This window comes from Papio anubis, chromosome 9 (genome assembly GCF_008728515.1).
Source record: "Papio anubis isolate 15944 chromosome 9, Panubis1.0, whole genome shotgun sequence".
Lineage (NCBI taxonomy): Eukaryota > Metazoa > Chordata > Mammalia > Primates > Cercopithecidae > Papio > Papio anubis.
This window is the reverse complement of record NC_044984.1, coordinates 84,464,468-84,480,714: the sequence shown is the minus strand read 5'-3', so window position 1 is coordinate 84,480,714 and position 16,247 is coordinate 84,464,468.

The window sequence follows — 16,247 nt, the reverse complement described above, 5'->3', positions numbered from 1 at the left end:
AGCAGGATTTCCAAGAATAACTACTGTCTGTGGTTTTCTCAAACCCTACTCCCTAGAGAAACCAGGGAGTGTAAACTTTTTTGGTCCCAAGGTGGTTTTAAGCATCAGCAAATGTTTGCCTTGAGCTTTAGCCAGCATCTTATTTTATCCAAATGAACTCTCGAATCTCAATTTATACAAACTAAAATGCCCACCAGACAGATCAGTAAGTTCTTATTCTGTAGCATGAATAGGAACGGAAGTAATTAAGTGGAGGCTATGTGACCTCTAGAAACAATCTTTGGTTGAGTGGCAGGTAGAACAAGTTGGATTTAAAGTACTATTTGGAGTCACAATTGATGTTGATTGCTAGTGAAGGGAGCTCTTCTAACACACTTCTTTGACAAACTCACAGAGAAATCTAAGAAGGAAAACAGAGTGTCTCTAAACATTCATTTGTAATGGAAAACGAAAAACAGAAGAAGGACACTAAGCAAAAAATTCCTAGCTTCATTCAGCCCTGCACACATGAATAATCTTTTCAAGGAAATGTTTTTTGCCTCTTGATTCAAAATTAGAATTACAGATGGAACACTTATGAATGTCTTCATAAACTTGGGTTGTAAATAGGTCATATACCTTTCATTTCTTAACTCACCAACCTAAGCCTTCACCTGTCATATTAACGGGCAGCTCACTAGAAAATCAGCATAGGATAGCAGGAATATGCATAGATGCTGGGGCCAGACTGGCCGCTCTATATCTCTCCTCACCAGTTCTATGAAGTGTGGAAGCTTAAAAATATTAACTCCCAAGATCACACAATGACAGTTAAGATGGGATTGTCTAAGCAGTCAGAGCATGGGGTTGGATTGATTCACTTGTGTTTACCTTTCTTTGCCACACGCTACAGTTATGGACACATAGCCTTATAAACTGGACAGAGAAGGCTATTGACAAGTCCTAATAATCTGACAGATAAAGCAAGTCTCTGCAGATACAGGTCCCTAAACAGGCCACCATGAAAACTTCAGGAGAATGACTCCCCTCCCTCCAAGGCTACCTCTTTGATAGAAATGGTATATTCATTTTCTGTGGCTGCTGTAACACATTACCATAAATTTGGTGTTTTAAAACAACAGAAATAGATTCTCTCGCAGTCCTGGAGGCCAGAAGTCTGAAATCAGTTTCACTGGACTGAAGTCAAGGTGTTGGCAGGCCTGTGCTCCTTCCAGGGGCTCTAAGGGAGACACCGTTCCCCACTTTTCCCAGCTTTTGATGGCTGCCAGAGCTTTGGCTTGTGGCTGCTTCACTCCAATATCTGCCTCTTTGTTTACATCACCTTCTCCTTGTGTGTGTGTGTGTGTGTGTGTGTGTGTGTGTGTGTGTGTGTGTGAATTGTACATCTGATCCCCCCTTAGAAGGATACCTGTGATGGCATTTAGCACCCATCTGGATGATTCAGGATAATTTCCCCATCGTAAGATTCTTAATCACATCTTCAAGAAGCCCCTGTTTCCCCGGTATAAATTAACATTCACAGGTTCCAGGGATGAGACATGGATATCTTTCGGGGGTCTATTTTACAGCCTGCCACTAATGGATTATGCACCTTCACCTTGAAGACCTAAATCAACACCCTATTTTCCGCCCCCAGAGATCTGCACACTATCAGGACCCAGCAGATTTTCCTTTTCAGATTTATATAACAAGATTTTTTTTTAAAATCATACTCCCTTTCTGAAAAAGAACAAAGCTATCACCCAGCATGTTCAGTGTAGTTTTTTGCCTCCAGAAAGCCTCAGACCCTCAAACTCAGAAAGCATAAGATCATTATTCACTTTTCCAGTGATAGACCTGCCTGCCTGTCCTGCCACTTGCAGACACAATATTTACATCTCAGGAAAAATTACATCCACCTGCACCATTATCTTTGTAAAATGGGAAGATTTTCCAGTGCTTCGAGAATTGTTAATCCCTCTAAGGACATCCAAGGTGACTCTCCAGCTTCTCTCTCACCAAAGCAAAGCAAGTAAAGAGCAATGTTGTCTATGCAATGCTGAAACAAATAAATAAATAAATTTCAATCTGTGCTGTGAAGTGGTGTGAAAACCGGGGAGCTGACTAAGGAGACTCCTCTTCCTGTTCCTCTAAAATATTTTAAGGTAATTGTCCTCTCACTTTACACTGCGATTTACAGACGTTTAGTCTCCTACCTTCCTGGTCAATATTCTCTTTCCCCTAGGCTTGTCCACTCAATTTATATTATGGTTGGCGGGTGTGGTTGTTAAGGATGTGGACTCAGGCCCCAGAGGCTACGGTTTGAAGCCATGCTCCAGCGTTTTCTTAGCTGCGTAGTCATGGACAAGTAACTAAATCTCTTCTGTGTAGTTTTTTCTAATCTGCAAAATAAAAGTGCCTGCTCATTGCCTACTAGGAAGAATAAATACACAAATAAAGTGCTTAGTATCATGCCTGACACATGCTCTACACATGATAGACATTACTGTTATTGTCCTCTTTCCCTTCCTTGTTCTTTCATGTAGAAAGCTACCATTTATTCACCACCCCACCCCACCCCCACCCCCCGCCATTCAATGAGGGCTTTGACACATAGTTTAGAGGCTTCCTTTCTACTTCAAGGACTGGAACAATGATAGATGATTTTCTCGTCCTCAATGATGATTCACTTCCAAGCTCTAAATCTCCAGGGAGTGAATTTACCTTAAGATTCAAGAGCATCCATTTCCCTCATATGTGCCCTGTCCAAGGCCTTAGGAATTACTCTTGTCATTTGCACTTAAAATTTATATTTTGTTTTTTAATGATGTCCCTCTCCTATTAATATAAGCTTCAGACTTCACAAAAATCTGAACCGATATCTGCTCTTCGCAGTGATCTGCTGCATCTCAGCCCCATTCTCCAGTGGCCACTCTGGAAATGGACAGCAGCCTAACCTACCCCTGCACTGAAAGCACCTTACCCTGAACATAACACTCTAATCTTTGCAGATTTCTTTCCAGCATTCCTAAGAAATTCGTTTTTTGACTACATCATTTTGATCTTTACAAACTGTTAACTTTTTAAAAAAATTGTAGAAACTATTTGATTATACATTTTTAAATCACAGTTAATCTGAAACTCAATTATTCTCATAGGTAAAATGTGCCCAACACATTTGAAAACCTTGCATTGAAGTTACTAGCTAAGCCAAGGCATAAACCAAGCCGTCCTTATGAAACATAGATCATCAATTCGAACTTCTCTATTTTATGCCAGGACTTTCCTTACTATTTTGGTATTCAGCAGAGATATTCACAATGAAATTATTTTCAAGAGTTCTCTAACCCCCAAAACATACCCAATTTCACCGATTACTAAGAGCTTCACTTCAGAGAAATAAACATGTAAGATAAATGTCTTTATCTGTGTCCTTGCTTTAGGCCCAAAACTAATATTTCAGTGCCTTAACCTTCAAAAATCTAAATTAAAATGTTACTGGGTGAAATCAAAGATGATGATATTAATGAGCTCCCATGATCTGCCTGGAGTGTTATTTTTTCTATTCTTCTGGAATAATGTAAAAGTTAAGAGGTACTACGCTGGAAGTGTAGCAGAATTCAGACTGCTGGATTTTCATCCCTGACCTACCGATTACCAGCTGTGAGACCATGACCAAACCTCTCCTTGCTTCAGTTTTCTCATCTGTAAAGTAGGGATACTGCAGGATCTACGTGATAGGCTTGTTTTGGGGGTTAAATAAGTTAAAATGTGGAATAGTAAGCACTCAGTAAACGTTAGCTATTGTTATTACCAAATAACACTTCAAATAAGCAGGCCATCTGTTGGAGATTAGAAATGTTTCATCATACTAAAAATTTGTGTAGGTTTTAATATGATCATATTTTTATATAAAGTTTTACCTTCAACGTAGACTAGATCAGGATTCACTTCTGAAATAAAGTTATATGAGAAGGACTTTATAATATTGATCTATAAACTTTAGCAATATAATGTAAGGAATGAGTTTCAGATAAATTATCTTTAAATTATGCATGTACATGTAAGATATAAACCAGAAACTTCAAAGACTAAGGGCATATCCAAGACTCTGTTTCTTACCTTGGAAGAATATTCTTAGGAGGAGTAATTCCCTGTTCAAATGTTTATTAAATACAACACAGTGATATAATTAGACTATAAAATAATAGTAATAATAATAAATGTACACTTTCATTAGCTTACAATCTGGTAAGACAGAACAACTAAATACACCTTTATAATACTGTGTATTATAAAGTACTATGATATGATATAATATTATGCATTATAAAGTACTATGATATGAAAAGTACTATGATACATTAATATGTAGGGTTTTAGAGTATTTAAGTTTAAGGGTTCACTCAATTGTAAATACCTCATCCTCTACAAGACCATGCTGGCCATATTAAACAGTTCAGCCATTTGTGTTTATATATATAAAAATATATATATTCAAATTTATATATATATGTGTGTGTGTGTGTGTGTGTGTGTGTGTGTGTGTGTATGTATATATATATATATATTTTTTTTTTTTGAAACAGGGTCTCATGCTGTTGCCCAGGCTAGAGTGTGGTGGTACCATCTCAGCTCACTGCAGCCTCGACTTCCTGGGCTCAGGCAGTCCTCCCAGCTATGCCTTCTGAGTAACTGAGAGCACAGGTCATTTTCATGATTATCTTCATTTTAGACTTTGGTTACTAATCAGCTTAATTTATGCCATCACTACCTGAAGCCATGAAAATGTGTTCTATTCTATTCCTCAGATGAAATTTTGGTGTCAAAAATGTTAACATTACTGGTTCTTTTCCTCCTTTAAAGAGGTTAAATACAGAGCCATTCTCTATTACTTAATGCAGGTACATATCCTAGAGTCTTCTTACACAGGAAATAATTAAACCCACTTGTCATCCTTACCAAATTAGTGCCCAGGAAAAGAAGAAATCCCAGGTGAGGATTAGTGTGAATCTAAATCAGATATACAGCTAACCCAGCACCCAAGATAAGGTTTGCATTTCAATCAATCAAAGCACAGGGACTTGCATTTTGACACCAAATTCAGAAAGTCAGAGAGCTACAGTTAGGTCTTGGAAGGCTGCTGATACGGAAATGTCTCATGTGAGTCATTCCACTCTGTGGTGTAAAGAAATTGAGGACTTTTCCCAAGGTGCTAAAGGATGTGGAAGTCATTCTCCCACCCACTAGGTGTGGGTGCAATCACTGATGCTTCACTGGGTGTGGCTGGGTTATGACGCAACATAAAGTCCTAGCAATGCAATTGCTTGGAGGGGGCAAAATTCAGACTCACTTCAGGATATCAGCATTCAGTAGTGGCTCTCTCCACCTCCTGCTTTTATTAAGAGCAGTAATAAAAGAGATTGTTAAAACGCAGAAAGGGGGAGTGAACAATTTTCTCCCCCTTATGTTTAAGGAGGGGTCTAGAAGACAGATGTAAGTGAAATGAATTATACGTCTCAACCTCCTTCACTCTTATCTGGAGTGAATAGACTGCTTTGTCATACAGCTGCCTAAGGCTAATCCTCCACACTCCCACAATCTTCTCAGTCTACTGCCTGAGTACCTTTCAAGCCAGGATTTAAAATTCTATAAATAGAAACAGGATTACTGGTTGCAGACTGCTGAAAAACTTTAAACGCTTCCTGGAAAGTGTAAGAAAGGATGTATAATGGCATGAGAAGAGGTGAATGGGGAGGAGAAATGTAAATTTTTAAGAGAAATAGTAAACTCTAACTTAACACAGTATTTCAATAAATCTGACTTTTCTTTATGTGACCCTAAGAGATTTTTTGGATTTTCACAATTAGTAATTGCATCCAGGCAAGGTGTAGTGGCTCATGCTTGTGATCCCAGCACTTTGGGAAGCCAAGGTGGGAGGATTGCTTGAGGCCAGCAGTTTAAGACCAGTCTGGACAATAGAGTGAGACCCTGTCTCTATGAAAAACAAAACAAAACAAAACAAAACATATTTTAATTAGCTGGGCATGGTGACACTCACCTCAAGTTACAGTTACTCAGGAAGCTGAGGTGGGTAGGTCACTGGAGCCCAGGAGTTTGAGGCTGCAGTACACTATTATTTTACCACTGCACTCCAGCCTGGGTCATAGGGTGAGACTCTGCCTGTCAAAAGAAAGGAAAGAAAGGGAAGAAAGGAGGAAAAAAAGGGAAGGAAAGAAGGAAGGAAGAAAGGAAAGGAAAGGAGGGAAGGAAGGAAGGGAAGGAGGGAGGGAGGGAGGGAAGGAGGAAGAAAGGAAGGAAGGAAGGAAGGAAGGAAGAAAGAAAGGAGAGAGACAGAGAGAGAAAGAAAGAAAGAGAAAAAAGAAAAGAAGAGAAGAGAAAAGAAAAGGAAAGGAAAAGAAAAGAAAAGAAAAAAGAAAAGGAAAAAAAGAAAAGAAAAGAGGCCGGAGGCCAGGCGCGGTGGCTCATGCCTGTAATCCTAGCACTTTGGGAGGCCGAGGCAGGTGGATCACGTGGTCAGGAGATCAAGACCATCCTGACTAACATGGTGAAACCCCGTCTCTACTAAAAATACAAAAAATTAGCCAGTCGTGGTGGCAGGTGCCTGTAGTCCCAGCTACTGGAGAGGCTGAGGTAGGAGAATGGTATGAATCTGGGAGGTGGAGCTTGCAGTGAGCCAAGATCGTGCCACTGAACTGCAGCCTGGGCAACAGAGCAAGACTCCATCTCAAAAAAAAAAAAAAAAAAAGAGAAAAAAGGGAAAAAAAAAGAGAGAGAGAAAGAAAAAAAAGCAATTGCACCCAGTTACCTTGAGTTTTTACTTAGAAAATGTCCAATTGTCTTTCACCGATTGAAATTCACCTCTTCTATAATCCCCACATCACTGCTAAGGCTGGCTTAAGATATCCAACCACAAGAAATAGGAATGCTTTTACATTGTTGGTGGGAGTGTAAATTAGTTCCACCATTGTGAAAGACACTGTGGCATCTCCTCAAAGATCTAGAACCAGAAATACCGTTTGACCCAGCAATCCCATTACTGGGTATATATCCAAAGGATTATAAATCATTCTACTATAAAGACACATGCATACATATATTTATCGGAGCACTATTTACAATACCAAGGACTTGGAACCAACCCAAATGCCCATGAATGATAGACTGGATAAAGAAAATGTGGCACATATACACCATAGAATACTATGCAGCCATAAAAAAGAATGGGTTTATGTCTTTACAGAGATATGGATTAAGCTGGAAGCCATCATTCTCAGCAAACTAACACATGAACGGAAAATCAAACACCACATGTTCTCACTCGTAAGTGGGAGCTGACCAATGAGAACACGTGGACACAGAGAGGGGAACGTCACACACCAGGGCCTGTCAGGGGTTGAGGGGTAAGGGGAGGGAGAGCATTAGTACAAATACCTAATGCATGTGGGGCTTAAAACCTAGATGACGGGTTGATAAGTGCAGCAAACCACCATGGCACACATATGCCTATGTAACAAACCGGTACGTTCTGCATGTGTATCCCAGAACTTAAAGTAAAATTTAAAAACAAAAGATATCCATCCACAAATTCTACTAGCTCATTCTTGCCTGGGTCCTCTTATCGGCAGCGCTAGTCTGTCTACAGATGCACCATAGATAGGGATACCATTGCCTTGGAGTCAGGGTCCAGCAAAGTACCATCTCCTGTACAGGTTTCAGGCAGACATGTTGGTTGAACAACTAAGGCTTACATACACTTTTTATAAATCAAGGCCCTCTAGGTGAGCACAGAGTGAGGGCTAATAAATATATCTTAATAATTACATTTGAGACTCGATTTGAAATTGATAATGAATGAGACTTTTGTGGGTACCTGAGGTCTTAGCCTGTTCATAAATAATAATTTTCATACATTTTCCATTACATTAGGATGGTACTGCCTCATCCAGATGAATTCATGTTTGACGTGTTTTTTTTGGCTAATAAATGAATGTTAAATGTCATTTTCAAACTTGAAGAGACATAGTGCACCTTGCCCCATGTGCTTTTGCCTCTCTCATAATAAACAGCAACATTCTGGATAATGGCTAAATCAGCAAGGACGGACAACAATGATGTGAGGACAGAGATCACAGTCAACTATCCGTGGAAAGCAAGAAACCATTTCAGTTTTAAGTGAGCGGTATCTGAGAGTTATATGTTTGCAGCATAACCTAACCTCTCTCAAGGAGTACATACCATAAAATGCTTCTTGGGTTCACTAAGTTGTTGAATATCATGGTCTTCCAATTATTTTTTTCTGTTTTCTTATGTCCTACAACTGCAGAAGTCTTCCACTTTTAAACACATCTTTTAAGGAGCCTGGCTGTCATTGAATGTCTTCAGAGCAATTTTACACATCTTAAAAGCAGTCAAGGGAAATGAAAGTTAAGTCTAAATCTAATGAAATCCTGGCAGAGTACGAATAGAACTCAAAGCTCCACCTGTCCTCTAGCTTCTATTGTATAAATATTTTCACAGGAAAAAGGTTTGCAGACAAAACTACGCACATTCTTCACTCCAATTTTTCACTAGGGCAAAAGCAAATTTTTACTACACACCAAGTGTTGGAAAATAAATTTACTCTTAGTTCACCCACACTAGCCTAAATAACACTATTAAACTAATAAGCACAAGCACATTTGAAAACAAAATAGGTAAATAGGTAGAAATTTCCAGCTCTACTTTAATGAGACTATATAGCACAAACAATTTAATACTACAAGGCATGCTAAGATGACAACATCCTAAGATCTAACAACTCTTCTTTTAATCCCAATGGCATTATTACTGAAATAATTTCCCTTGTCATTAATTGAAATATTTTTACTCCTTTGGAATTCTTCTCCTGGATCTATTTTATTTTAAAATTCATCATATTGCAATTTTCTTCTCAAGGTTTTAATAGAGTAAAACAAAACATCACTTGTTCATTTGCCAGGTATAAAATAAAAATTTGAGATTGATAAATGACAAAAGTATTTATTTCTCCAGAAACAAAAGATTAATTCCAAAAGCCTTTTAAAAGTTGCATGACTTCTTGATAAACACCATTCTGGCAGGTGTGAAATTATACCTCATTGTGGTTTTAATTTGCATTTCACTAATGATTAGCAATGTTGAACATCTTTTTATATATCTGTTGACGAAAGATAACAAATGTTGTGTTGGCAAAGATGTGCAGAAAAGGGAATTGTTGTACACTGTTAGTGGGAATGTAAATTAGCACAGCCATTATGGAAAACTGAATGGGCATTCCTCAAGAAACTAAAAATGGAATTACCATATGATCCAGCAATTCCACTTCTGGGTATTTACTCAAAAGATTTCAAATCAGTTTGTTGAAGAGACATCTTCATTCTCATGTTCATTGCAGTACTAATCACAATGGCCAAATTATGGAATCAACCTAAGTGTTCATCAACGAAGGAATGGACCAAGAAAATGTGGTGTACTATTCAACCTTAAAAAAAGAAAAATCTGTCATTCGCAGCAACATGGAGGGAATTGGAGAACACTATCGTAAGTGACATAAACCAGGCACAGAAAGACAAAGGACATGTTCTCACTTATATGTGGAATACAAAACAACCCACATCACAAGCAGAGAATACAATGGGGGTTACAGAGGCCAGGGATGGGAGTCAAAGGGCACAAAATCTCAGGCATGAAAGATAATAGATTTTTTTCAGTTCTATGCTAATAATAGAGTATTATATATTTAAAAATTACTAAAAGAAAAAATTTCAAATGTTCTCACCACTCAAAGTATTAAGTATTTGAGGTGATGGATATGTTAATTCACTTGATTAATGATATTTTACATTGTATCCATAAATCATAATCACTTTTATTCCATAAATTTATACAATTATACATTGGCAATTTACAATTTTAAAAAATTATTTTACAAGTTGCATGACTTAACTCCACAGCACTTGGGCTTTATTCACTCTAGAAAATTAAGCGTAACAACCCTTTATCTCATCAAGGCTTCCCTAGCTATTGGGCCAAGTGTGAAACCTAGTACTTTCAGCATAGCAGAACTTTCTGTCTACTACTTAGGATAGAGAACCTCTTACAGATGCTCAAAGGTAAAGACTGGAGACTTAGTGACTCTGACTAGAACCAGCTATTTTGTAAGAGAAAAAAAATAAATAAATTGAAGTCTATGTCATTCTGTATGTCTCATGCACACCAGTTTGCTGGTCTCTGTGGTGCATATCAGTCAAACATTTTTATAATAATGAGGACTTTTCTGTGAGTCTGAAGGCAACCAGCAAGATATTCCATTCATATTTTCTTCAGTTAAGATTCCTAGAAAATGATGCAATCATTATCTTAGCATCCTACAACTTATTTCCATATTTTTCAATTTTTGAATGCCTGGCACCTATGTGATAGGCATTTTAGCAGTCTTCAAGAATATCATGGTGAGTAGAATTTACATTAGCCCCATCCTGTAGCAGCAAACATTGGAGTGAGAAAGACAACTAAACCAGCAACAATACAAAGGAGGATAACAAAGGGTGTTTCAGGGTAACAAGAACATGCAACACAAGCACCTTCTCTACTCTAATCCAAGAATGAGAGCAGAGGGTCATGCAAGAGAATTTCCAATGTATCACCACCAGATATTAAATTAGTCATGCAAAAACATGCAAGACTATCTCAGGGTGTTGGAAACTAGAGAAAGTAACTCTGAGCACAAAATTATGACCAGAATCTTTAGAAAATAAGCGTGGGCTTTCACTGTGCAAAAGTGGACAGTCTTGTCACAGTTTTGGCTCCACAGCTCTGAAAACACAAGAAATAAAGCCAAGGAATGGAGAGAAGCAAGCAGATGACCATCAGATCAGAAAGGAAAGGAAAGAATTGCAGAAGCAACACAAAAGTACATTATCCTAGGAGTCAGGTAACTCAGCCAAGCTGACAGTCCCTGTGATCAGCTTTCTAACTGTGTTCGCTCATTCAACTATCAGTACAAAGCTGTAAGGAAAATATCACATTACCCCATCTTAAAGATGAATAAAAATGAAGCTTAGATAGGATAAGTAAGCTAACTCTTTCTGCCTTCTAATCCTGAGTTCTAAACCATTAGACTGCTACTCCAATTAGAATTGTCCATTAGAATTATACAACAAGGTTTTAAAAAATCTCAATGGACAGGACAACCCCAGAACAATTAAATCAAGTTCTCTGTAGTAAGCTCGGACATGAGCATTTTAAAAAGCTTTTCAGGTGACTCTAATGTGTAACTGAAATTGAGACCCACTATGGCCTCTGCTACCAGTCACTAGATGACTTTAAAACATACACATGCTGTTTCCCCTGAGGCCCTTATCAATAAATCACAGAGCTAAAACTAGATGACTCTTCAGGTCCCTTCCAGGTCAAACCTTCCAAAGAATTGACCAGGAATTAAAAGTCACTAAAATGAATGCTTTGCAAAGATTTGAAAATGAGTAAGGAAATTTATGGTCTATATAGGTCATTAATTACATAGATCTCATTTTGTCAATAATTATAATCTTGAGGTATATTTATGAATCATCAAAATACATGCCTTCCAACATCATAAGTCCATTATTGGAATCTAGTAAGTAGGTAAGGTAATCACTCCAGTGTTATCTTTTGCGATGAATTAGAGAAGATGGGGAGAAATGAAAATCAGTTCCAATTAGTGATCTTAAATGCTACATAAAGCATTGCAGTAAAAACTACGTAAAATTATAATGCTTGTTATTTTTAGATTTACAATGTAACCTACATGCTTTTCCTTCCCAGAAGAGCTATTTAACATAGAGTTTCAGAAAGCCGTTAAATTGATGCAGCTATGAAATGGAGTTGAATGTTTGAGGAGACAGAACCAGAAGCTGGGACCTCATAATAAGAAGGCATCTGCTAAGACCAACAGAACATTTTCCAGATTTAATGGAATGGTCCAAAGAAGAACTGAATGGAAAAGAAGAGCAGACGAATTAATGTTAAGTGAGTCAGAAATGAACATGGATTTTTTTTTTTTGAAAATCAATAAATTAATGCCACCAGGGGAACTGAGTGAGCCCAAGAAGAGAGAATTGAAAGAAAGTAATTTCTTGTTTTAAGAACTGAAGAAGAGACCAGACAAACTGAGAAGAATGCAGCAGTTTACGCAATTTTTAAGTTTTCAGATTTATGGCAAGCTGGAAAGTCATGTTGTGGTGCCATATTCTATTGCACTACGATGGGGCAGAAATATTCATAAAGAAATGCAGGCTCCTTTAATCCTAATAAAACAACAATTGGTCTTTAGGCATAATCAAATACAATCTTGCCAGTTAAAAAATAGCCACAACTGTTCGTGAGGTCTATTCGTACAAAATAGGTTAAAAGGTGAACTGGAATTCGAATGCCTGTGCCTTAGCCATGGGCATTAATGCTGAATCACTAATAAACAGCATCTGGTGCTTTGAATGTTTCCCAGGAATGTTGCTTTCTCAGCCACAAATTGGACAATGAAAAGCATTAAGGAGTCAGCCACTTTCCTCAATACCTCAACCCAAGTTTGTAGATTTTTATATTCCTCTTGCCTCCTACACAATAGTATACACATACAAAAATGGTGCCTTCTGGCATAGAGCTTAGCTCATCTCACTTCAGATCGACTTCGTGACTCAACACAGTGACAACTGTCTATCAGCATTTTCACCAAGCCTTCAAGGTAGTAAGTGCATAGAAGAGGCATGGGATGGCCAGGCGCTGTGGCTCACGCCTGTAATCCCATTACCTTGGGAGGCCGAGGCAGATGGATCACTAGGTCAGGAGATCGAGAACATCCTGGCTAACATGGTGAAACCCCAGCTCTACTAAAATTACAAAAAATTAGCCGGGCGTGGTGGCGGGCTCCTGTAGTCCCAGCTACTTGGGAGGCTGAGGCAGGAGAATGGCGTGAACCTGGGAGGCAGAGCTTGCAGTGAGCCCAGATCGCCACATGGCACTCCAGCCTGGGCTACAGAGTGAGAGTCCGACTCAAAAAAAAAAAAAAAAAAAAGAAGAAGAAGAAGAGGCATGGGATATAAATTATATAAATTAAGTCATTAAAGTGAAAGAACAGAAGCAGATAAAGAAAGATAGGGAAAGAAGAACAGGAAGGAAAGGGAAAAGTAAAAACAACATAGAAATAAAAGGATGGATGTGATTTGTTTTTAAAAAGCATGGGAGGTGATGTTAGTGAAGTACAAGCAGCCCTGAACTACATTTGGTAAGAATCTAGTTCAATTCAACAAATATTTGTTGAGTACCAGCAAGGTGTCAGGCACTGTCTGAAGAACTCGGGATATAACAACATACAGGATCTGGTCCATTATTTAAGGAACTTACAGCTGTTTGGTGCAAGCAGACACTTACATATGCATTCAAATACTCAACTGACAAACTATTTTTTTAGTGGCTACTATGTACCAGGCACATCTTAGGGGCGTAGCATACAAAAATCAATGTAGTATCATAAGTTCTATGCTAGCAGTAGGAATAAAATACCATGACAGCACAGAGAAGAGAGTTATGGCTGCCATGATGGGATCATGGAAGGCTTCAGCAACTGTTAACATCAGAAGCCTGGCTACTAGTACTGCATCTCACACTTACCAGCTGTGTGACTTTGGACAAGTTTCAAATCACCATCACCCACTGCAATATTGTTAGAAGATGCAGATTTTTTTAAATCCTATGAGAATTCTAGTAATAGTGCCTGCACATCCAAAGTCACAGATTAAAACCATTGGAGGAGCAATTCTTTTCACTCCTCTACCCACAAGGGTGACTCTATCATATTTTTCAAACGTAAGACAGTCTGAAATTGAGCAACCACTCTATGTAGATTACAATTTTAGATAACCAGGGTTGAGGACCAAGGGTACATGTTAACGAAATAGAATACCTGCTCTCTGCCCATCAACCACGGTGATGACAAGCCAAGAAACGTAATTATGCTGGATACACTTAATGGGCACTCCATAGCTATTCACTCCCACAACTGTTTATGGTACATTCAAGTGAGTGAATTCAAATTTTGTTATTTTGTAGAGGCATAGAGTGTTGAAACTGCTTAAATATTATCTAACTCTTTCCTTCAAACTGAAAGAAAAGGAAGTTGAATGATATTCCCAAATCATAGAACTAGTTAATAAAATAACATTAATGGCTACTCAACTCAGGCAAGTAAATGATCAGGTTTTGACAGGGAGTTAAAAAGAAAAAGATGATATTCTGTTCCTGTGAAAATAGTATGATGATATAGGATGAAGGGAAAGTGTGTCTCGGGACAAAAGGAGGCGATGAGAAATCTAATTACACACACGCACACACACACACACATTAGCTTTCAACATTGATAACCCACCTGCTTCTTAAAAATTTTAAAGAAAATATTGAGTCCAAGAGAAATAGCTCTCATACTTACACATTTTCATTTAACAGATAGTTGACTTTTCTGTCTTTACAGCAAAGCAACACAATTTCTTCTCCATGTCTGACATGTTACCAGTTCATGACCAAATAATGAATAAATAGCTGCAGACAAGTAATTCTCAAGGGGGCCTCAAGGTACATCTTGGATGTTTGTGTTAATAAGTCTAGTTTCAAAGTAGAACTGGCAATCTCAAAAGCAATCGTTCTGAGCAATTCAAATCTCCAGTCATTGAAACAGGCAGCTCCCCACAAGTGTTTTGCTAATCCTAACCATGACCATATAATGCAAGATGGGATGTGAGTATCACAATCTACGTTGGTTGAACATTTCAAAGAATGGCCAAATGTGGCTCATTTTACCTATGAAAATTCAAACTAATTATTGCCTCTAATCACACCAGCTCTTCAGCAAAACTAATATTAGAATACTCTTCATCAGTGTTCCATCTTTTCTATTTTGCCACATATTTGCAACTTTTCATCAGAAGACCTTTGCTTATTCTATATGTGATGGTAGAAGGGAGAATCAAAGGGTAGATGAGAAGCCTGTAATACCTACTGGGATTCAACTCTTGTTTATGCAAAGCTTGCAATAACTCACCTATTGGTTAACATAGTTGTTCATTTCTCCCATCGTGTAATATTCAAATATGGGGTGTGTGTGTGTGTGTGTGCGCGCGCACATACGTGTGTGTGTGTTTTGGGAACTGAAGGCGAGAGGAAGACAAGTGGTGATGATAGAATTTAAAAGTAGAATCCTAAAAGGTATGTCTCAAATAATAAAAGTGATTTATATAAAAGTGATAAAGCTTGGTCATGTCTCACCCATTTATAAATGAGTTGAAAGGAGTCCAGAAACCTCAGTGACTTTCCCAGCACAAAATGGACAAATGAACTGTAAGAGTTAATTTTTATTATCTTCAGGATTATGAATCACCCTTATACATAATGATTTATCAATTTGTACTTAATCGGCGGCTTTGCAGATGTTTTGGATTTACTTTGGCAAATGTTTCATTCCAACTACATGATAAGCTCCTACCAGTCACAGTCGATTTGCCCTGTTTTCACTATTTCTTCTACATGAGGTTCAGGCTTCTAGTCAACCCATTGCCCAAGTGGTGAACATAGTACTAAACAGGTAGTTTTTCAACCCTTTCCCTCCTCCTTCCCTCCACTCTTTTGGAATTCCCAGTGTTTATTGTTCCCATCTCTGTGTCTCTGTGTACCCATTGTTTAGCTCCCACTTACATGTGAGAACATGTGGTATTTGGATTTCCGTTTCTACACTAATTCACTTAGGATTATAGCCTCCAGCTGCATCTATGTTGCTATAAAGGACATGATCTTATTCTTTGTATGCCTGTGTGGTATTCCGTGGTATATATGCACCACATTTTCTTTAACTGATCCACCATTCATGGGCATCTAGTATCAGAGATTATAATGGAAATCTACTTTCTTGACAAATAACAGTTCTGATTCACACCTATTTTATCAGAACATGCCATCAGAAAATTCTCCATCTCTTATCTCAAATGAAATTCTAAAATATTCTAAATATCTAAACTTGCCCGTCTCGTTTTTTCTCAGCCTTAAGGATTTTTGTTTTGAATATCATGAAGAAGCACTGGACTAGGAGTGAGAAAACATAAGTTAAGTCTTGCTTCTGTCTATTTTGGACGCTGGAAAAATCTCAGTAAGCCAGTAAGCATGTGCCTTATTCAAGGACTGATGGATGAATTAGCAACTGGGTG